Source organism: Lactuca virosa, chromosome 6 (genome assembly GCF_052849685.1).
Source record: "Lactuca virosa cultivar CGN04683 chromosome 6, Lactuca_virosa_CGN04683_v6, whole genome shotgun sequence".
Taxonomy (NCBI): domain Eukaryota; kingdom Viridiplantae; phylum Streptophyta; class Magnoliopsida; order Asterales; family Asteraceae; genus Lactuca; species Lactuca virosa.
The window spans coordinates 237,281,331-237,305,291 of NC_136431.1; positions in this window are offsets into that span (position 1 = coordinate 237,281,331).

Below are 23,961 nucleotides of genomic sequence, written 5' to 3' on the forward strand. Positions count from 1 at the left end.
CTGACGAGGGTTAAGCATTTGCAGCATGCGAGGCGCATCGGGCTGAGGGACGATATTAGTTTTACAGATTAGATAATTTTTTCTGAAACTTGTAAAATGTAATCGACGTTTGATGATGAATAAAATGTGTGATTTATTTATGAGTAAAGTGTTACTATCATTGTCAATTATTTACTATTGTTTCAGTTTTGCATGTTTTCACTTCCAGAATAATTAATTTATTCAAACTTCCACAATCAGTCATACGTCGGAAGTAGGTATGAATCAAGATTGTCATGAATTGGGTTTGTAGATGGCTAAAGGTGTTTAGACATAGCAATGGTTGCTACAACGTTCATGAGTGCTCATAAGTTATGAGTATTGGAATAAACCCACGCTCACTTGTATCACTTCATGGAATTTATCTCGAGTGATCATGATACGGTAATATCATATAAGTCTTCAAACCTAGAGATATGAGTTATTACCTATGAGTTGGTTGTGCATTGATTACACGTAAACGCATCAGTAACTTGATGTTATAAAACGTGCCTTTGTGTGCAATTCAATAAGTAGTAGAACAAGCATATGAGTCGAAGTTTATCTGTTCCTTCTAGAAATAGAAGCGATATCTGGGCCCCTCGATGATTTTGTGTTGACCCATGTACCGGGCCCGGTCAGAACTAAATTGATGTGTTCAGTTAAGTTCTTTGTCAAACAAATCGGAAATCGAGAAACAACTGCTAGACAATAAGTAAGACATTGTTCCATGTATTTGTCCGGCTGATATCATGAGAGCAGAGGATTATATGATCACTTATCTAAAATGGCGCTTCATAGTTCACAAGAGTTTTCGAGAGCTACGATTGCCGGTTGGTTCCTGACGTAATATAGGCAAATACAGTTATTAGACTTATCCAAGTGGGAGTCTGTTGGATAAAGTGTCTAAGTCCATAACTTATTTGGTATATACTTGACCCGACCCGGCATGGTCCATTTGGGTTGCACTTCACCCGAACTAGTTATGGATAATTTTATGAGAGTTGTATACTTACGATTTATTAATATATTATAAGTTATAGTATATTAATATAAAGTCATGTTACTTAATTAGTTTTAATCTTGAATTAATTATGAATTAATTTAGTGATTAAAAGGAAGACTAATTAAATCATGGGCTATTATATTTATATGGTGTGGGATAACACTCATTTGGAATGGGCTAAGCTTATATGGAAGTCCATGGATGATCCATGGAGCTTTTACCCATGGATCCTTGGAAGAGGAAAAGACATGGGTTATTAGGGTTTCACCCTAACCATGTACACTATATAAACAAGCTTATGTTGCATGAAAAAGACACTAATGTGTGTGTAAGTGTGGTGGCCAAAATCAAGAGTTAGTATACTCTCTCATACATTTTCCAAGTTTGTGGTGATTTGTGATTTCCATTTGAGGCATTCACATTATTGGTGCTTGGCTCTCAAACTCCAAGGAATCAACAATCAACAAAAGGTATGTAATTCATCTAGTTCTTTTATGGTTAAAAGTACCCCATGCCATGCTAGATAGGTTATAAACCTTGGAAAATAATATTTTGCATGTATCTTAGACAAACATAGATCCAAGGTTTAATAGGGTTGCATGTACACTTAGGAAGTGTTAGAATGCTGAAAACCCAACAGTGGTATCAGAGCCTAGGCTTGTTTGTTTGATACTTGATGCAAAATAGTGAAAAAAGTCGAATTTTTTGCTGTCTGCCTGATGAACTCGCCGAGTCCATGGGGGGACTCGCCGAGTTCATGTGTAAACTCATCCTACTCGGCGAGTAGGTTCGTGCACTCGGCGAGTAGGAGCCTCAGAATGCAGATTTTCGACTTTTGCTGCTGGAAATGGACTAGAAACATTACCCTAAACTGTTTTGGTGTTTTAAAACTTGTTTTAGTTGGTGTAATGGTTGTTCTAATCCATTTACAATAGCTTATATCAAAATTTCGTGCTTTGTATGTGTTCATATAATTCTTGAAACTTTGATGATCATGTTCATGTTCTTATGAATTTAGAAGATAATAGAAATTATTTGCTGAATTGTTTAGGATTAATTCTTGATCATTTATGTGTTTTAATGGAGTCCATAATTTGTCCTCAAGTTCTGGATATCCAAAGGTCACTTCTTTTAAACACACACTTAAAACACATAAGTTACATGGAAATGAAGAGTCTTCATTTTTATGAACCTTTAATTCATAAGTTATGAAATGAAAAGTTTTGAATAGTTTCAAAACTTGTCCTCAAGTTTTGGAATTTGTAAAGTTACACACACTTTAATATACTTTAATTCCAAACCCTTAGAGTTTTAAAAGTTAAAATTCAACCCTTATACTATTTATAACATTAATGGTTAATTATTATATATATGTATAAGATCAAAGTCGTCTTACCGCTAGTACGCCTCATTCACGAAGCCAGTCTATAAGGTGGGTATAAGGTTGTTGCCTATAAAATGGCAACTTAATGGGTGTCCACTCTCACCCACCGCTTGCTTGACTGGTGGAGGGTCGTTAGCCGAACGGGTAGGACAAGGACTTATAAATTCTCATTAAAAGTATGATGAATATTATAAAGTAACTAAACCTTTTATAAATTCCCAATCTTAGTTACTTTAGGAAAATGTGAATATGGTGCTAACCCATGAAATTCACACTTTGTACCTTACCAAGTCATTGGTGGAGTGTGTGTGGTTAACCGGCACACTAACTTGGACTAGTAAGGCTCACGAAGGGTGACTTAATGTTTATCATAGATCGGTGGAGCGTGTGTGGTTAACCGGCACATTGATTAGGTGATAATATTAAGGGTACCAAGTGAATTTGCATGGTTATTCACACCTTGTTTTGTGATCCTCGGCATCCCAGTCACAAAATTTGAAGGGCACAATCGAGATTGAAACATGCCATTGAAAAGTTCAATGAATCTCAAAAGAATCTAGGAATTTCAAAACCAATAAAACCTAATAATTCATTTCGTTTTCATGGTGGAAATTGGTGAATCGTCATTCACCTACCTTCAAATATATTAACGATCATATCTATTTGCTTGGTGTTGCTGAATCAGCAATGATTTGGAACGATAGTAAAGCAAATTTGATTAGAAGATCAACTTCCCAAAAACTTTATGGACAGTGACAATGGTGACACTGGAAATCCATAAAAACATTCTCTTCCCAATGGAAAGGGATTGGCCATAGTCAACGCGGTTGACCAAATGGTAAAGAGAAAGGCTAAGTCTGAGATAGTCCCATTACCAAAGGGTCCATATGTTTATTTTGCCAAAGGAAGGGGCGTTGATTGCAAAGCTGCCAAATTTACCTAAGGATGTTAAAGTCAATAAGTTTGACTCTACATCAGGTAGAGCCCATTATCTAACTATGTTAAGTTCTATTCTGAGATCCTCATTACATGATGTGACTGGGTCACATGTTGATGTTTTAAGAATCAAAGAATAGAGAGAAATCTTAAAGGAAGTATATGCTGATTCTGATCGCGAAGGTGGATTTCGATCGCATCAGAATTTTGAGCAGTTGCTTAAGAAGTTATGATATATTGCTAAGGAATAGATAACAACAATTTTCCATGTGGATTGTAAGGATAAGTTTTTCCGCAAAGTTTTAAAATAAAAGAAAATTGTTTAATTTTATTTATTTGAAGTATCCTTACAATGGAATTTGTGGAAAATTATTGCTTATATGATTCCACTGACAGCAATATTGGAAAATGGATTTGATTCTTTCATTTGTGGTAGTGTCTAAATTTACCAAATCAGGAAAGTTTCTCATCACCCAAGTTTTAATTGGACCGAAACTTGGAATCATGCAAGTTGAATAATATGATGAATGAGAACTTTCAAGCATTGTAAAATCAAGACTAATTACATGTTCAAATGGATGTGTGAGTCAAGTGAAGAACTAAAGGGATCGAGTACACATTCTTGTGCACTGGTCATGTCCACCACAAAGCTCGTTAAGACTATTTGATTTACTAAAGTTTAGTAAATATGGTTATACTTACAAGTTTAAGTATAATTCTGAAACATTGGAAAAGTCTCAATGTATGGTAGAACGAATGGGAAGAATCAAATTAGGCAGAAAGATAAAAGTTTCTCAAATCTGAAAAGATGGGAGAGTACTTTAGTATCATGTTTTTGATCATCTTAATGATTTAGAAATCATATAACAATTAGTCCTCTAAAGGTCATCTTAGTGCATTCTTATGACTAAGAAGAGGAGTCATGAATTGTTGAAATGGTTAGATCAGGAAGATGAGTCATACTTCGTTCCAAAACAATTCTTAGAGTCATACTCCAAGATTGTAACTTGAGTGACATATCTTAAAGAAAGGTTTAAAACACTTGTCAAATGTAAGAGTAAAAGTGTCCTACTCTTGTACATTTGAAATTGGTAAGTTGTGATGTTTTGGATAAAACAAAGACCAACTAAGGCCAATTGTGTGAAGTGTTTGTCTTGATAAAGAATCCGCACTATCTCTTGAATATTTGGCAAGATAGTCTTATATGTCAAGAGGATAGTGGGAGTCTTAAAGATCCTAAAAAGAATTTCAATAACTAATCAAGAATAAAACCTGAGGTTCTTCACTAGCACACGACTTGAGGATTATAACCTATCGTCTTGATATATTATGTGCCCATTCCAGTTAAAGTTGGCTTTGCATAGGAGTTCTGGAAGTTCTCAATTGGTTGCATAACAACTTGGAAGCAATGGCAGGCCCTGTACTGCCAGGTGGCAAGAAGTTAAGATTGCATAAGTTCAGTCCATATGAGTTTGGATTTGTCATTATCCTTGTCTTGTGACTATGGTTTTGACGATTCACATGGATAAGAACACATACACCATAAAATCTAAGGGTCATAAGTTTTCTCTCCGATTCATGAAAATGATGGTGAGGAAACACTTCCACCGAGTAGATTTGAAGCGGATGGCAAAAGGTCTAAACAATTGAGACTATGATTACGGCATCCCTTTTCATAGTTCTGAAATTGTTTAGACACACATGCATGCTATCTAAGGAAAGATGTATGATTTTGATAAAGTTTTATCAAAGCATCTCGTATCAGAAATCTGAACTTTGGTAAGAAAGTCAATAAAGTATTGATTTCTAGAAGTCCAGCTGATTTCTGAGTACATGTCAAAGCTAGTGGGAGCATAAGTGTTATGCTAATAATCATCATGTTTGTGGGAGCATGATAATTATTGTTAGTGTTGCAAGTTATCAATGTTAATTATAGAAAACAAAAGTTTCAATTCGTGAGGCTGCAGGGATTGAAAAAGTTGTTTTGCTATAATTATATACTTCATTTCAGTTCTAAAGGCTTAGATTGAGACCTTAATCATCTTTAGTTAAGAATATATATATGAATTTCATGTTGGATTGGTTCAACTTAAGGAAATTCTATATATTGCGTTTTCAAAATTCGATTATGATTACGGCATCCCTCTTCATAGTCAAATTTTGAAAACATGGCAAATAAAAATATTGTAGCAAAAGACTAGTCTAGAATCATGTCTTTATGTGAGACATCATGAATCGTGTACCATTTGCTTTGGGTACAGGATCGATTGCATGTGCTATAATATTTTTCATTTCTAAATTTTTCCAAATGCCCAGAGGCATTAAGAAGGGAAAAGGTCTAGAATTGGATATGACTAAAATGATTGGTTGCTCAGGGACAGTTGGAAGTATAGTGCTAATTTTAGAAGGACCATATTGACATATTCTGAAAAGAGGCATCTCTTATTCAGAAGTGATAGTCAAAATAAGAATATGGAGTTGTCTCCATGGGTGGAAGTTATTTGTGTAAGATTAGAAAACTTAATGCAAGAAGCATGTCCAAAGCAATGTACTTTGAATATGAGACTTAGTTTCCATGGAGTTGATCTCCATTGGAATACCTTATAATGACTATTGACAAGTGTTTGTGACTTTGTACATATTCATTACAGGAGGGTCAGTGCATATAAGTTTAAAATCTAAACAGATTTCGATAAATGATAGGAATTTGAAATTCTCACATTTTTCGATAAGGATTTGGGAGTGTGAAATTAGAATCATTGAAATTATGTTCAATTGGTTTATTTCACAAAGTAAGGATCATAGAAAAACATAGAGTGCATACTTGGTGTATGGCAAAGCTATTGTTTATGAAAAACATAGTGTACATGATTGGAGCATGGGACAACTAGTGTTTTTACGTCAAGTATAAAGTTGATAAAACCAAAACAATGAATAATGAGTAATCAGTATGGTGATAATTAAAAGTGTTTATTTATATTCATAGGGTTTGATACCATATTTGATTCATTTATTCTTGTGTTTCACTTTGCATGTTTTGACTTCCAGAATAACTAAGTCGCTCTTCCTGAATGATTAAGTTATTCAAACCATCCACAGTCGGTCATATGTTGGAAGTAGATATGAATCAAGACTGTCATGGGTTGGTTTGTAGAGGTCCAAGTTGGTGGACAAAGTGGTGCTACAACACTCATGAGTGCTCATAAGTTCTGAGTATTGGATTCAACACGCGCTCATTTGAATCACTTCATGGATTTTATCACGAGTGATCATGAGACGATAATATCTTATATTCTTCAAACCTAGAGATATGAGTTGTTACTATGAGTTGGTTATACATTGATTGTACGAAAACGCATTTGGTAACTCGATGTTATAAAACGTGCCTTTGTGTATGATTCAACAAGTAGTAGAACAAGCCATATGAGTCGAAGTTTATCCATTCCTTTTACCTTCGGGATAAAAGCGATATCTGTGGGCCACTCAATGATTTAGCGATGACACATGTGAGTGCTTGGCCAAGCCAGGACTGATTTGATTTGTTCAATTAGTCAGTCATCATAAATCGAAAATCGGGAAACAACAAATGGACAGAGAGAATGATTATAATCCATGTCTCAGTCCATATGATATCTAGAATGGAGGAATATATGATCCCTTATCTAATGGACAAGTCATTGACAAGGTCAGAGTTCGACAGCGGCTTTAAGAGCTACGATTTCCAGTTAGGTCTTGAAGTCATACTCAATAATAGTTTTAGACTTATCCAAGTGGGAGACTGTTGGATTAATGTCTAAGTCCATAACTATATTTGGTATGTACTTGACCCGACCCGGCATGGTCCATTTGGGTTGCACTTCACCGGCACAATTTATATGGATAGTCTTTTGAGAATAGTATATTTATGATTTATATTAATATATTATAAGTTCTAATATATTAATATGGAATCATATTATTTAATTAGTATTGATCAAGAATTAATTTAGAATTAATTAAGTGATCAAAAAGAACTAATTAAATATGGACTCTTATATATATGGAATGGGCCAAGTTCATTTAGGTTGGGCTAAGCTTTCATGGATGGTCCATGGAGCTTTTAACCCATGGATCCTATGTAAATGAAAGGTCATGGGTATTAGGGTTCACATGGATGTAACCCTAATCCTCCATAATATATAAAGGGGTCCTTGGCTCACAAAATTGGCACAAGTGTGTGAAAATAAGAGTGGGCCGGTTTTAGTGTGCATACATATTCTCTCAAGTTCTTCCAAGGTGTTTTGGTGATTTGTGATTCCATTTGAGGCTTCCACACTATTGGGGCTAAGCTTTTAAAGCTGGAAGACATCAAGCTACATCAAAAGGTATGTCATCTAACTAGAACTTTGTAGTATAGGTGCTTCATAATATGCTAGTTAGGATGAAACCTTGGAATAGTTAATATTTGCATGTATAATAGAGAAAACATAGATCCAATGTTTATAGGGTTGCATGTACACCATAGGAGTGTTAGAATGCTCAAATCCCAACAAAAACTTAGTATGTTGTTATTGATAGTTTTATGTCAAGATAAAACTAGGAACGTTATATGTTGTTATTATTGGTTTTAGGTCAAGATAAAACCTGGTTTCACTTCAAGATATAGCTGTTATACTGCCTAAATGTTATGAAGTTAGGAGTAATGTTTAAAAACATAGTCTAGTAACTTTGGGCTTTAGACATGAAAATGCTTTTGTTGTTAGAGCTATAGGAAGCCGTCGAAGTCTACATGAGTAATTGTATTCATCAACTAAGATTGGGGATCTTAGCGGAAATCTTCTGAACTATAACCGTTAATCCCGTGTGAGCGAGGAAGACGTGTATAATTAGTATACGGGTTGACCACCCCACTTGTGACTGTTAGTTATAGTCAACCAAAAGCGAGTGATGAACTCTCCTTTTACTTATTATTGTTCCGGCGTCTATGAAGCGTACGGTGTTGTTCTTATGGTAAATCATGGTAAATCATGGTAAATCATGAGTGTATTTTATAAACTTCCTCTGATAAAATACACTCATGATTTACCATGAGAACAACACCGTACGCTTCATAGACGCCGGAACAATAATAAGTAAAAGGAGAGTTCATCACACGCTTTTGGTTGACTGTAGCTAACAGTAACAAGTGGGGTGGTCAACCCGTATACTAATTATATACGTCTTCCTCGCTCACACGGGATTAACGGTTATAGTTCAGAAGATTTCCGCTAAGATCCCCAATCTTAGTTGATGAATACAATTACTCATGTAGACTTCGACGGCTTCCTATAGCTCTAACAACAAAAGCATTTTCATGTCTAAAACCCAAAGTTACTAGACTATGTTTTTAAACATTACTCCTAACTTCATAACATTTAGGCAGTATAACAGCTATATCTTGAAGTAAAACCAGGTTTTATCTTGACCTAAAACCAATAATAACAACATATAACGTTCCTAGTTTTATCTTGACATAAAACTATCAATAACAACATACTAAGTTTTTGTTGGGTTTTGAGCATTCTAACACTCCTATGGTGTACATGCAACCCTATAAACCTTGGATCTATGTTTTCTCTATTATACATGCAAATATTAACTATTCCAAGGTTTCATCCTAACTAGCATATTATAAAGCACCTATACTACAAAGTTCTAGTTAGATGACATACCTTTTGATGTAGCTTGATGTCTTCAAGCTTTAAGAGCTTAGCCCCAATAGTGTGGAAGCCTCAAATGGAATCACAAATCACCAAAACACCTTGGAAGAACTTGAGAGAATATGTATGCACACTAAAATTGGCCCACTCTTATTTTCACACACTTGTGCCAATTTTGTGAGCCAAGGACCCCTTTATATATTATGGAGGATTAGGGTTACATCCATGTAAACCCTAATACCCATGACCTTTCATTTACATAGGATCCATGGGTTAAAAGCTCCATGGACCATCCATAAAAGCTTAGCCCAACCTAAATGAACTTGGCCCATTCCATATATATAAGAGTCCATATTTAATTAGTTCTTTTTGATCACTTAATTAATTCTTGATCAATACTAATTAAATAATATGATTCCATATTAATATATTAGAACTTATAATATATTAATATAAATCATAAATATACTATTCTCAAAAGACTATCCATATAAATTGTGCCGGTGAAGTGCAACCCAAATGGACCATGCCGGGTCGGGTCAAGTACATACCAAATATAGTTATGCACTTAGACATTAATCCAACAGAAAGTACACTCGTTGGCGTAATGCCCATGCTTTCCACACTTGAAACAAGTCACATCCTCACCGTATTTTCCAGAGTGTTTCTTTTTCAACTTCTCGCACCATCTTGCTTCGCTTCCTCTTCCTCCTCCAGACTTCAGGAATTTGGTCTCCTTGTTGGACCTTGAAGATCCTTCAAACTTCCTCTTCTCGCCAACTTCAGCTTTCTCCAGACCCTTTTCCCTAATCCGAGTCTCAACATTCCTGGCTGCCCAGATGGCGACTTTCAAAGTGGTTGCTTGCTTGACCATTGGACCAAAGTCCGCTGGTAATCCATGGGCAAACTTGTTGACCTTGGAGAGCTCATTTGGAACTAGGTAAGGAACAAGCTTCATCTTCTCCGTAAAACTTGCAGCATACTCAGTGACACTCATCCTTCCCTTCTTCAGATTTTGAAACTCATTGTTGATCTCTAGGAGATCCTGCTCAGAGCAGTACTGCATTTTCAGTTGCACCATGAAATCTTCCCAAGACATCTTGCTCGCTTCTCCCTTGGTCATCGTGTTAGCTAGTAGCTTCCACCAGCTCAGTACTCCAGACTTTAACAGAGGGATCGCGAGAGCGGTCTTCTGTTTGTTGCTACACTCGCAACTCTGAAACATTGTCTCCATCTCGGAGATCCAGTCCATAACTTCCACCGGTGTTGGGCTTCCAGAAAGACTTGGGGCTTTTGTTGCCATGAAATCCTTGTACTTGCATCCACGTCCGTCATTTCCTCCATCCTGATTGTTTCGTCTAACTATCGGTGGGTCGGCTTGACCAACCGTCCCACTATAGTTCCATCCTTCTGACTGCCCATCACTAAGCTCGAGCTGCTCAATAGGCACCGTAAGTTCCTCTCGATTTTGTTGAAGTAAACGCCTTGTTTCCTCTATTTGACGATCCAACATCATTTGGATCATCGCTTGTACTCCGGCCATGGTTATTGGCTCAGCAGTGGCTACCACAACCAGTATTTGCTCAATCACTGGGGGTTGGTTTCTGTTCCCATTAGCATTCCCGACTCCACTGCGGGTTCTTGCCATTTTGATCTATACACCGAATAAGGTGAATCTAGATCTTTATTTAGGATAGTCGTTTAAATCGTCCTTATCACTCCGAAACGTTTACATGTTAGTTCTAATATCGTAGTCGTACATTTGGAATCCTAAACACATAAGGTTTCCAGATCCGGTCGGCAACAGACCATAGATCCGAACAAATAACAACATATGAGGCATAAATCATTTAGCACATAAAGCATATTAGGCATACTTTCCTAAATAAGCTAGTGCTCACATCTCACAATCATTGCTTAGCATTCTAAGTTTAAGTCTAGAAATCCTACAAATTCCTAGTTCGCTTAAACTAATGGTCTGATACCAACTGTGACATCCCCATTTTCACGGCCAGAAAAGACCGATTTTGTTTATGCTTTATAAAAATCAGAATACTTCTTTTAATAAAAATCTTGCGGAATTTGTTCCCAGAAAAACATGATAAATACGTTATCAAAGCATTTCCGAAGAAATGTATTTTTATTCATTTTAAGACATTTGGGATGTCATCGTTAATATAGAAACATAAGCATAAACAGAACTTACATTCATTTACACTAGTGATCTACATCTCTTTTAAATCTCTCAGTGTAATGTAACTTCATATCGACACCTATGATACAAATAAACTGAGTGGGTCGGGTTGGGAAACCTGGTGAGTACATAGGGTTTTCAACCCACAATAATATAATTATTATGTTTAAACATCAAACAATCAACCCACAATACCCATCCCCATTATCTTCTTTACTCTTAAGAATCTACCCTAAGAATCAATTATTCCTCGTTTATTCATTCCTAAGGATCATCCTAAGGAATCGGCATGAAGTCCATCGTTGTCAATGACACAGTTGTCAAGCACAGCTGCTAGTTCTATCACTTAGGCGCAGCTCCCAGAATTGTGACATTCTATGTGAGGCGCAGCTACCAGTATTGTCCTTTGAGCACAACTGCTAGGGTTATCTCGTTTATTGACAGTATCGTTTTCGAGAGTCCACTCGCAATACATGTCAATGGGTTTTTTTAGAGTACACCGGTGAACACATCGTTCACAACACCTACAGGTTGCGAGCCTTCCAGTGTTCCACTGGACTGTCTAGAATAGTCCGTGGTTGTCATCCATACTCTGCTAGATGACGGGGCCATCATTTGGGAAAGGCTTCTCACATCGTCCACCTCTCACACTCACCTCGTGGTCTATAACACCTCTCAACTCATCATCCAACTCATATTCCATCTATTACATCTACCCATGTTTTACCCAACATATTCTCGTAGATATGTATATACAGTTTAAATCATTTAAAACATGTATAATATCATTCATCCAGCATATATAGCAAGTATACAGATAATATGCACACATAGCATGTAATTTATATAAAATACTTCATATGTATGTGTAAGATGAAAGTAACTATGCACTCACCTTATTAGGTGGTGACTCGGTACTTGAACAGCGCTTCGTTATCTCAAAACAATTTTTTTTTCCTTGACCAAAACCTAGTATAAATACCACTAGCGTTTAGTTTTAACGTTAACCGCGACTAATTAATAGTCCAACTATTATTATTATTATATAAGCGTTAAATAACACTCAATATAACTCATAATAATAGCCCAAATAATTATTTTAAGGACCTAATAACATTACTATAATTATTTAAAAGTTATATTAAAAATTGCGTAGGCGTAGCTCACTTACAGCGAATTTTAAAGAAAACCGGGCTTTGCTAGGAGCAGCGTTTCTGAACCGAAAGACCATTTTTCTCGGGACTCCAGGAGCCTCGGGGCTTCCTTTGGGTGCTAGGGGTTTTTCCTAGGGTTTAGGGGGGTTAGAGGGGTAGTGAGAGAAAGTAGAGAGAGAAAGAGTTGAAGAAATGAGTGAAAAATCCGAGACCCTTCGCAGCCTATTTATAGGGCCGAACTTCGGACCTACGCTGCACGTACCACTCAACTACGTTGGGCGTAGTTCGGATAAGGTTGCCAGGCGTGTTCCAGCTGCCTCGCACTCGGACAGGACCCGGATAAGACCGAAGGTACGCGGGGCGTACCAGACCTCGTACGCGGGGCGTAGTGCGAAGCGACGTGGCGTGATCTGAAGGGTGCTCTGCGATCAACGATGGACGGCTGCGATGAGGCCACGTCATCCATCTCTCATCAGACTTCGTGATTTCGGTTCCAAACTTCAAAAAATTGTATCTTCCTCATACGACATCCATTTTTGATGTTCTTTATATCCACGCGTAGGCGGCAACGTACTCTACAACTTCCGTTTAGACTTCGTCGGCTAATTTTGACTTTATTTTAAAAGTTATATTTTTAACAAACCGGGACAGGATTGGTACGTTAAAAATTCATAACTTCTTCATCCGACGTCCGTTTTCGTCTGTCTTTTTATTGTTATGCTACTATTAACGAGATATTCGATTCTTGTTTAGGTTGTGTCGGCTAAAAACCGCTTGATCTAATATTCGAACTTCGGTCTGTACACTGCTAAGCCGAAACTTCGAAAAATCATAACTTCCTCATACGAAGTCAGATTTGGGCGTTCTTTTTATGGACGCTCTCGGTTTAACGTATTCTACGACTTTCGTTTAGATCGCTAAGGCTAAAACTCGATCTATCGTAAATTCACTATTTACGCTTCCCGGTGCCGTGTCGGTTTTGCCGTAAAACTTCGACGGGTCATAACTTCTTCGTTATAACTCGGATTTCGGCGTTCTTTATATGTACGGAAACCTTGAGACATATTCTACAACTTGGATAAGATTATTTATCCTAAATAATCTTTTGTCGAAAAGTCGTTTTTGACCCCTATTATCTCTAAATTGACTAGCCCGAATCTACGGGCGTTACAGTCGGTCTCTTTGATTGGCAAGAAGTGTGCGGATTTGGTTAATCTATCGACGATTACCCAAATAGTATCATAACCTCCCAATGTCTTGGGTAACTTGGTTATGAAATCCATTGTAATCCGCTCCCACTTCCATTCAGGTATTTCAGGTTGTAGCAATAAACCTGAAGGTTTCTGCTATTCTACCTTTACTTTGGCACAAGTAAGGCACTTGCCCACAAATGTAGCAATTTTAGCCTTCATGTTTGGCCACCAGTATAGTTTCTTAAGGTCCAGGTATATCTTGTATGAACCCGGATGAATGGAGTATCCAGTTTTGTGTGCTTCATTCATAACCACATCTCGGTAATCACCGAACTTTGGTGTCCAGATCCGGTTCATGAAACAATAGACTCCATCATCCCTGACTCTGAAGTTTTTATCCATTCATCTCAAAGTTTCACCTGCCACGTTTTCAGGTTTTAAGGCCTCGAGTTGAGCCTCTCTGATCTGTGTGGACAGATGTGAATGGATTGCCATGGTCAACGACTTTACTCGGCGTTCTGAGTATTCTTTTCTACTAAGGGCGTCAGCTACTATGTTAGCTTTTCCAGGGTGATAAAGAATCTCACAATCGTAGTCATTCAGTAGCTCCACCCATCGTCGTTGTCTCATGTTTAGCTCTTTCTGATTGAAGATATGCTGGAGACTTTTATGGTCCGTGAATACTGTGCATTTCGTGCCATATAAGTAATGTCTCCAGATCTTCAAAGCGAATACCACTGCTCCAAGCTCAAGGTCATGTGTTGTATAGTTGACTTCATGTGTCTTTAACTGTCTTGAGGCATAGGATATCACCTTTCCTCTTTGCAGAAGAACACATCCAAGCCCTTGATTGGTAGCACCACAGTACACTACGAAATCCTCTGTCCCTTCAGGGAGAGACATGATTGGTGCACTACACAAGGCTCGTTTCAGCGTTTGGAATGTTGTTTCTTGTTTTTCTCCCCAGCTAAAAGTTACCCCCTTTTGCGTCAGAGTGGTAAGAGGTTTAGCTATTCGAGAGAAATTCTGGATGAATCTATGATAATAGCCAGCAAGACCTAACAATTTACGGATTTCTGTAGGTGTTTTGGGTGTTGACCAGTTTTCAATTGCCTTTATTTTAGAAGGATCGACGTGTATTCCTTCAGAACTAACCACGTGACCTAGGAATTCAACCTTCCTAATCCAAAATTCACATTTTGAAAATTTCGCATAGAGTTTCTCTATTCTAAGAGTTTACAAAACTTGACAAAGATGTTGGCTATGATCCTCTTCACTTCTTGAGTATATGAGCATGTCGTCGATGAAGACTATGACGAATTTGTCCAAGAATGGACGACACACTATGTTCATTAAATACATGAACACAGCAGGTGCATTCGTCAATCCGAATGGCATCACTACGAATTCATAATGACCATAACGAGTTTTGAATGCGGTTTTGGGAATGTCATCCTCTAAAATTCGTAACTGGTGATACCCGGATCTTAAGTCTATTTTTGAGAAGTAGCTCGCACCTTGAAGTTGGTCGAACAGATCGTTAATGCGAGGTAGAGGGTATCGATTCTTAATGGTAAGTTTATTCAGCTCGCGGTAGTCTATGCACATACGGAATGATCCATCCTTCTTCTTCACGAACAAAACCGGTGCTGCCCAGGGTGATAAGCTTGGTCTTATGAAACCTTTGCTAAGGAGTTCGTTAAGCTGGCTGGATAATTCCTGCATTTCTGAAGGTGCAAGACGATAAGGAGATTTGTCAATAGGGGTAGCCCCTGGAATTAATTCGATTCTGAACTCGACTTGTCGTTCGGGAGGCACTCCTAGAAGATCATCGGGAAAAACGTCGAGAAAGTTATAGACTTCAGGAATTTTCGTGATATCTTTCACTTCTTGCTTTTTGTCTACCACGTGAGCTAAGAAAGCACAATACTCTTTGCGAAGGTACTTCTTTGCCTTGATGCAAGAAATGATCTGGAGGTTCGTTCCGGGTTTGTCGCCATAAATAACAAGAGTTTCATTAGTTGGGAAGTTCAGACGAATGGCTTTTTCATAACATAGGATGTCAGCACGGTTAGGACACAACCAATCCATACCTATTATGACGTCGAAACTCTTGATAGAGAACGGCATAAGGTCTATTGGGAACGAAAAGTTATTCAAAGTAAGAGTACATCCTATGTATACTTCATTAGTGGATTCGGATTTCCTGTTAGCCATTTCGACTGTGAATGTTTCTTTTAATGGTTGGGAGTTTTGATTTAGCAATTGTTTTAAATTATGGCTCACAAAGCTCTTCTCAGCACCACAATCAAATAGAATGCATGCATAAGTGTTGTTAAGAAGGAACGTACCCGTAACTACTGCGGGATTTGCCACTGCTTCTTCCTGGCCCAAGGCTAAAATTCTCCCCACTCCACCTGCATTTCCAGCTTTAGGACAATCTCTCTTGAAATGCCCCACTTCACCGTATTGATAGCATGCTCGACCCACTCCAGCAGCAGGTACTTGGTTAAGTGGTTGGGGTGGTGTTCTACAGAATCAAGCAGTATGCCCTTTCCTGTTGCAGTTACAACACTGCATTTCCCTGTAATTTCCATTATGGTGAAAATTGCACTTGTTGCACTTGGGGAGGTTTCCAGCATATGGCTTGGCTGGTATTGGATTAACAGGAACAGCAGTAGGGACAATTGCAGCGTTGACTGTAGCCAGTTGTTGTTTCTTTGAGGAATCCTGTGAAAACTTGCCCTTCCTCTTGTTCCGACCCTTCTTGTTGTTGTTGTTGTTATTGTTTCCCTTTGGTTGTTCTGGTGTAGCAACCACTGAGTGTTGATGGACTCCATGGGCGATAAGAGATTGTGCCAGCTCTTTGGCACTGTCAAAAGTAACAGGCCTTGAAGCTAAAACACTTGACTGAATTTGCGGCGACAGTCCCCAAATATATCTCTCAATCTTCTTGCTCTCCAAAGCAACCATATTCGGGCAAAGAATTGCCAGATCGCAGAATCTATTAGTATAGGTTGATATTTCAGAACCAACCATTGAAAGAGCCCATAGTTCCTGCTCAAGTTTTTGGACTTTGCCTCGCGGGCAATATTCCCGCATAAGCATACCTTTGAAGTTCTCCGAGCTGATCGAATTAACCAGTACCAGAGTAAGTGACTTAACGTGACCATTCCACCACGTCAAAGCTCTTTCCGAAAAAGTGCAAGCAGCGAACTTGACTTTGCTACTGTCAGGACAGGAGCAGATTTTGAAAATTTCTTCTGTCTTCTCTATCCACTGTCTTAATGCCATAACTCCCCCAGTTCCATTAAAGGTCTTGGGTTTGGCATTGGAAAAATCTTCATAAGTGCACTCTCGTGAATGCCCATGAAATTCACCCTGATTAGGGGGATTTGTACCAGCTCCAAACCCACTAGCACCAGAAGTATGGATCTGAGACATAGCAGCAGCTACAGTTGCCGTGACCGCCGCTTGGAACATAGCGGGGTCAAACTGAGGAGGTGGTGGCGGAGGTGGCACCGGCGGTTCATTTACATTGTGACGTCTTGGATTTCTACGAGGAGGCATCTTTTTCTATAAAAGCTAAGAGATACAAAGATGATAAGATATCAAGAATGAATACAAATTCTGATATCTTTGAACTAAAACATATAGTTCGATATGAATTTTGGAATGAATTGGAAATAGAAGTCTATGACAAGTACAACTTGTAACTGAATAATATGAAAGTGAATGGTTATTTGTCAATTACTAAGAAAATGCATGTCGATTAAATTGGCATATCGAATACATAAGTCTGGAAAACTTGACCCTAGACAGGTCTACAATACACCAAATTCTAAGAAAAATATCGACATCATACAAACCTATCGAAAATAAAATTTTCGTGGTCTTACTGAAAAACCTGAAAAATAACTCTAAAACCTATCCATAGACTTAACTATAACCAAAAGAGTGAAATAGGAAACGAGTAGAGTATTTCCTAATGGCGACGGGTATCATTTGGATGAAACCTCATCTGAGCCATTTGACGCTCCATAGCAACCAGATGCCTTTCATACACTGCCAGACGTGCTCGAAGCTCTATGACTTCAGCTCGAGGTTCAGCTAATGCTTGCAATAGAGATTCATTGTCCCTTGTATCTCTCTAACGAGCATATTCAATACGATTAATACTGATTGTATTAATTCTCACATTGGCATCAACTTCCCTGATTCGGATGATGGCTGTTCTACCCTGAATTTCGTTTCGAGCAACTCTGCTGACTATAATCGGCAGGACTCTGTCTGCTGAACCTCCTTCGCTTAAATTGTAGAAGCTTATGTCTCCGTTGTAAGGCATTGGTTGACCCTGCTCTTGACTCCATGTTTCCAAGCTTTCTACCCATAGAGGCGTCGGACCTTGGAAAACCGGACGAGGGTTAGGATTTTGAGCAATTGGTGGTGGATTATAGGCTTTTGATTCGGAATCATTGTCTTCAGGAAAGTTTTCTGCAAAATCATCATCTAAGGGAATTTCGTGATTTTCTTCTGGCTCTGCATCTTGTTCTTGATCACGGAAATAAGGGTCTCCGAGTATGTGAAATCCAGCCATTGTTATCTAAGCGAGAATAGGGATAAGAGATATAGGATATAGTTAATAACGATAAGTTTTACAAGAAAGACCTACAATTAACAAATAATGTACTAAGTACAACTTGCTCTAGATATTACTATAACTATAAAGTGCATATTAATTATATATAACTTGGTTATATTCGACCTTCGATTAAATGATCCAGCTCTAAATCCACAACCAAACAAGGAACAGGAAATGAAGCCAAATCACATATTCTAAGTCTATATAACTTTAATTATATATAATTGTAATATACCCTTAATATTTATAGTTCTACCCTTGATTGTTCTACTGATTTCACATATATGTTACTAGTATATAGTGCCTAAAATACCCCTATAGTAATATAATCTTCATATTCTGTTCTAAAGTTCTTCTGAATATGTATAGTTGGTAAGTTTTAGACATGCCACAACACTACTATCACTCCCAAACACATGTTGGTCATATCTCAAATCAATATAGTTGATCAGGCTATATTAATCCCAGATATGATTACATAACTGTCCGGGTTTGACTGTAACCTTCAACATCCAAATACTTTTAAGTTCTTATGATTTGATGTTGTACTTGTAGATAAGTGTTAGTATACTTCTTGTAAAAATAATTAAATTTTTACAAGTATACTTGTAGTCAGAGCTCTCAGCCCCAAATATATTTATAGTTGTATATCTTTTATGGATTGATATATACTAAGTTCACTACAAACAATGCTCTGATACCAATCTGTCACACCCCCAAACCAGACGGCGGAAACGTCCGGGGGTGGAGGACTTCATTTGTAGTATCACAACACATGAATTATAGTAATCAGAGTACAAACAACCACTGTATTTAAAAGTATAAATATTTACATGTGTTTCGAATTTATTATAACCATACTGACTAGATGGCCTGACCCAACGCTATGAGTGCGCTGAAAGTTGAGGTCGCACCCCAAAACCGGAACGGCGGAATCGTCGGGGGTGGAGGACGTCATGTTTAGTATCACGAGATATGTATATGGTAAGCAAGTAATGAACAACCATTTCATTTCGAAAGAAAGTGTTTACAATGTGTGTGTTCACAAAACATAGAATTCTTAAACAAATAACAAAACAAGACTTGAAGCTATAATGCTCCATCTTCTGAATTCCCAGCACGAGCACCTGTCTAATAGTCTCCTGAGAATACAAGTTATTTGAAAGAGTTGATCAGCAATTAAGTTGGTGAGTTCATAAGATTTTAGTGATGTAAGTAAGTTGTAAAGTGTTGTTAAAAATGTAGATGTAACATGTAGTTGTAAAATGTTGTAAGTTGTAAGTTCTATTTTGAAAAGCTCGCCTGTTCCTCTAGAAAATCCTATATTTCCTACTTTGATGGAAGTTTAAGTAAAATGACACTACAATCCCTTCTATGGGTACTAAGTGGGTACAAGTTATATAAGACTCAGAGTAAACAAACAATCGATTGTGCGCATCTGCCCTAAGCTCACAACCAAACAAGGAACATAAATTTAGGCGGATATCACACATCCCATTAGTTGTTAGATCATTGTCATATATAACCCAGGTGTATTCACTTGTTACTCATGGAGTTAATTGTATTGGTTCCTTTATATCTAATGAAAAGTTATTTAAGAAAACCCTTATTTCTTATAATCAAATGGTGACCACAATGACTACTTTTATAATAGCTTAGTTTATACTAATATATATAATCTAATATCGGATAGAAAGTTAATTGAGTGAATCTGCCCTAAGCCCACAACCAAACAAGGAACAGGAAGTAAGGCGGAAAGCACACATCCAACTACCTATTGGGTATTAGTTTTATATATAAACATGATGTATAAACTAAGGTATTATACAGTTACTCACCTAAGGTCCTTTAAATTGTACTGGTTTAATAAAATCGATTAAACCCTTTACTGGGAAGTTTCTAGTTTTGTATACCAAGAGTACTAATTTTGGAAAGTATGTTTTGTACTAGAAAAACTATGCTTTGACTCTGTGTCCTAACCTGACCCATACCTGATATCCTTATGATGACTTAATGTATACTAAGCATACATATATATAGAATCGGGTAGAAAATAGATTGGGTGAATTCGTTCCAAGCCCACAACCAAACAAGGAACAGGAAATGAAATGGAGAGCACACATCCTATTACCTGTCGGACTCTATTGGTATATATATATATATCATGTGATGTATACATTAAGGAATCATAAGACTAGCATTATGGTCCTTTCTTTTAAACGTAGCCTTCTACCAAGGCATCTTCTGTTACGTATTAGACTCGACTGTTCCGCTTGTCGATTGTAAAAATGTATATTTTCCCTAGTTTATAACTATCTTTACGCGAAAATAGTTTGAGTTTGACTTTCAAGTGGTACTGTCACTTTATGAAAGAAATGGGAAAAATGAAATAGTACTGTAGTGTTGTATTAAGTAACTACCGCTGTACTAATTACTTTAAACCTATTGTTATTTAAAGTACCATGTGATCGGCCTGTATCCTACTACCGACTCTATAGAAAAACGATGATGTAATACGTCGTAAGAAATGACGTTTGGCACCCGTAGTCTTGCAAGTCCCACTGTAGCGAGCAGCGAGGTGTAGGATAGTCAATCCAGTATAGTTCTATACACAAACTCATACGCTCCCCATTTAAGGAGATTCTGGATACAAAACGGGTCATGACAGGTAGTGTCATGCCCCCGTTAAGTGGCTCACATAACTGAATGTAATGTATATGTATGTGCTAGCTGTATTGTGTGTTCTTTCTCTGTCTAGCCTGTATTGTTTGTTTCTCATCATAGTATCTATTGTTTGTTTCTGTACTTCATTGTACTAGAAGTAATGAAAAGTATTCTCCTAAACTATACCTATTATAGCTTACTAATGTTCTATTTGGACTGTTACTGAAAAGACTCATTTATCTACCAAGTTATGTTTGTACTTTAAAAACGGAGTTTTGTATAACTATAAAGTAACATAACTTTAAAAGAGTTTTTGAAATGTTTTGACAACTTATAAATGACATAAGTAACATTTTGAAAGATGTTTTTAACAAACATTTACACAATTATCATTGTGTTCAACTTGTATTCCCCCCCTTAAAACAGTTAAAACAGTTAAAAGATTCATTACGAGGTATGAACTCACCTATGTAGGTGATTCAAACGGGTATGCATGTAAGGATGAGAAGTTCCACGAATGAAGTCCCGATACACAATAAGTCCTAAATGACATATATTGGCATATATTGACATCAATATAGTGTTTATAAGCAACCAAATGCAAGGAAACACCTTCCGGGACTAGGAAATACTTTGACCAAGTGTTGGAATCACATGTGATTCAAACTAAGGGAGTGTACGACCATTTTGATGGGTGTGCGGCCATGGGTGTGCGGCCAGGGGAGTGTGCGGCCGCACACTCATGGTAAAGTGTGCTCAAAACATTTTCCAAATGGTGGGGAGGCTTGTAGGGCTAATGTTCATCAAGTGTTGAAGCTAGAAAGGCATTTTGGAAGCCCTAAAGCACCAAAAAAAGGGGTGTGCGGTCACATGAGTGTGTGCGGCCGCACACTCCTTGATGAACATGTTTTGGAAGTTTTCTAAGGCTCATAACTAGTAGTAACAAGCTTTGGGAATGGTCCTTACAATATGGAAGCCTTTAGGGGTGTTTGAAGGGTGATTTGAGGGGTTTTTGAGGGGTGTACGGCCACCACTGTGTGTGCGGCCGCACACACCACATGCTCTAGAGTTCTGGGCATTTTTAAGGCTTTAAACAAGTGTTCTCATCAAGTTCTAAGCTTAACGAAAGAATACTTACGATCTGGAAGCTCGAGAAGGTCCAAAATCGCCAAGAACAAGTGTGTGTTCTTGGTGAAATGGATGAAGATTTGAAGATCTAGCCAAATCACGATTTCAAATGAATGAAATCAAAGAGTGTTACTAGTTTTGAAGGATTAACAACAATTTAAGTGAAGAACACTTACATTCTTGAAGATCTAGGCTGAAAATCGGATGATAGTTGAGAGAGAAATCGAGTTCTAAGCCTTGGAGGGTGAAAAGTGATTAAAGGAGGCTGAGTTCTACACTTATACTCGTGAGTGTGCTGCCAGGAGAGGAGTGTGCGGCCGCACACCCATGTGTGCGGCCGTACACTCCTTGTGTTGGAGTGTAAGGCCCGGTTTTGATGCTAAAAGCGCACGCGATCCTTTTCTATGTTCAATGCTTGAATGTACTAAGCTTTGGACCTTTAAATGGACTCTAAACAAGGCTAAATGATAGCAGACATGAGTTTGACACTCAGCTGAGTTGACTGGTTGAGCTTTACCAGGCAAAATTTTAAAAATTTTCGGGTTGTCACATCATCCCCCCGTTAGAGGGAATTTCGTCCCGAAATTAGCTTTCTTAGCCGTACTACTGGGGTTGCGCTCCTATGATTTGCAGAATACCCACTCGTAGACATGGCAACTATTTCCCTTCTGTTCATAATAGGATTCGTACTTGGTCCATCTATCATTACTTCGTGTATACAAGTCGTATATGATTAGATTTAGTTAGACGGTTGGATGTGCGACTCTACCCCAGGTCCACAACCAAACAAGGAACAGGAAACAGGGCGGAAACACACATACTAAATCTGCGTAATCATAATCATATACCACCCTCGCATATACACTGAATAGTGACAGGTGGGCTGTATTCGTCCTTAGCCTCTATGCTCGAGCTTGGTCTGCTGGACGAGTGGTATTTCGTGACGGTCTGCGGACATCTGACGATAAGGTTTCGGAGGACAAAGTACTCTTCGCACGAGTGCATCGGGGTTGAGAATACGAAAGATAAAATCGAGGTTTAGGTCGTACTTTCGATACGAATGACGAAAGTTTCTAAAACTTGTCGATCGAGGCGATAGAAACATATGAACTCAGTATGGTGAGGACCACGCCAACTCATCACGAATGAAAGTAACGGACTCTTTACCGAACAAAGTTTTGGTCAAATGAAAGAAACGTCGGTTATACGACGATGTATCCCTTGTATGCTCGATACTGTACTCCTAGTATGTTCGACAATGTACTCTTTGTAAATGTTCCAGTGTTTCCTGTTTTCTTTTTGAAGTTAACACTCCTACGTATCGTACCGCTATGTGCGCATACATACAAACAGAAGTGCTCTAATAACTGGTGGGGATAATTTATATCATAATCCTCCTTGGTACCACTACAATCGCCTGCCATATACAAGTTATGAATATTTAAGATGAATAAGGCAGTTGACTGAGTAACTCTGCCTCATCCTCAACCAACTAAGGAATGGGGACCTAAGCGGAGTCACTCACTCTTAGTCTGCAACATCTTAGTTATGCACAACTCTGCTGTATATGGTAAGCCATAATAGCTTCTCTAAACGGATCTTTTAGTTCTCTTGAATATTGTGACCTATTTTAACATGTGAGTTGTTATAATTACTTTTAAGTGTTGTCCCCAAATTTAAATCTTATACCAATATAAATTATTTTTAAAAGTAATTACTATTTCGAAAATGTACCTCTACTCGTCGACGACTCCGGCGTAGATTCTCCTGCGGTGATCATCAGAATGCGTCCATATGCACCTAAGTTCCTTATTATCGAGCATTCCCTCTGATAGTGTCCAGTCTCACCACAACCATAGCAGGCTTGGTTTTCTTCAGCTCCGGGGACTTGGGAGATCGGTTTAACCGGTGACCTGCAGAAACGGACTGTGTGTCCCTTCCTGTGGCAGTTCAGACACTGCATT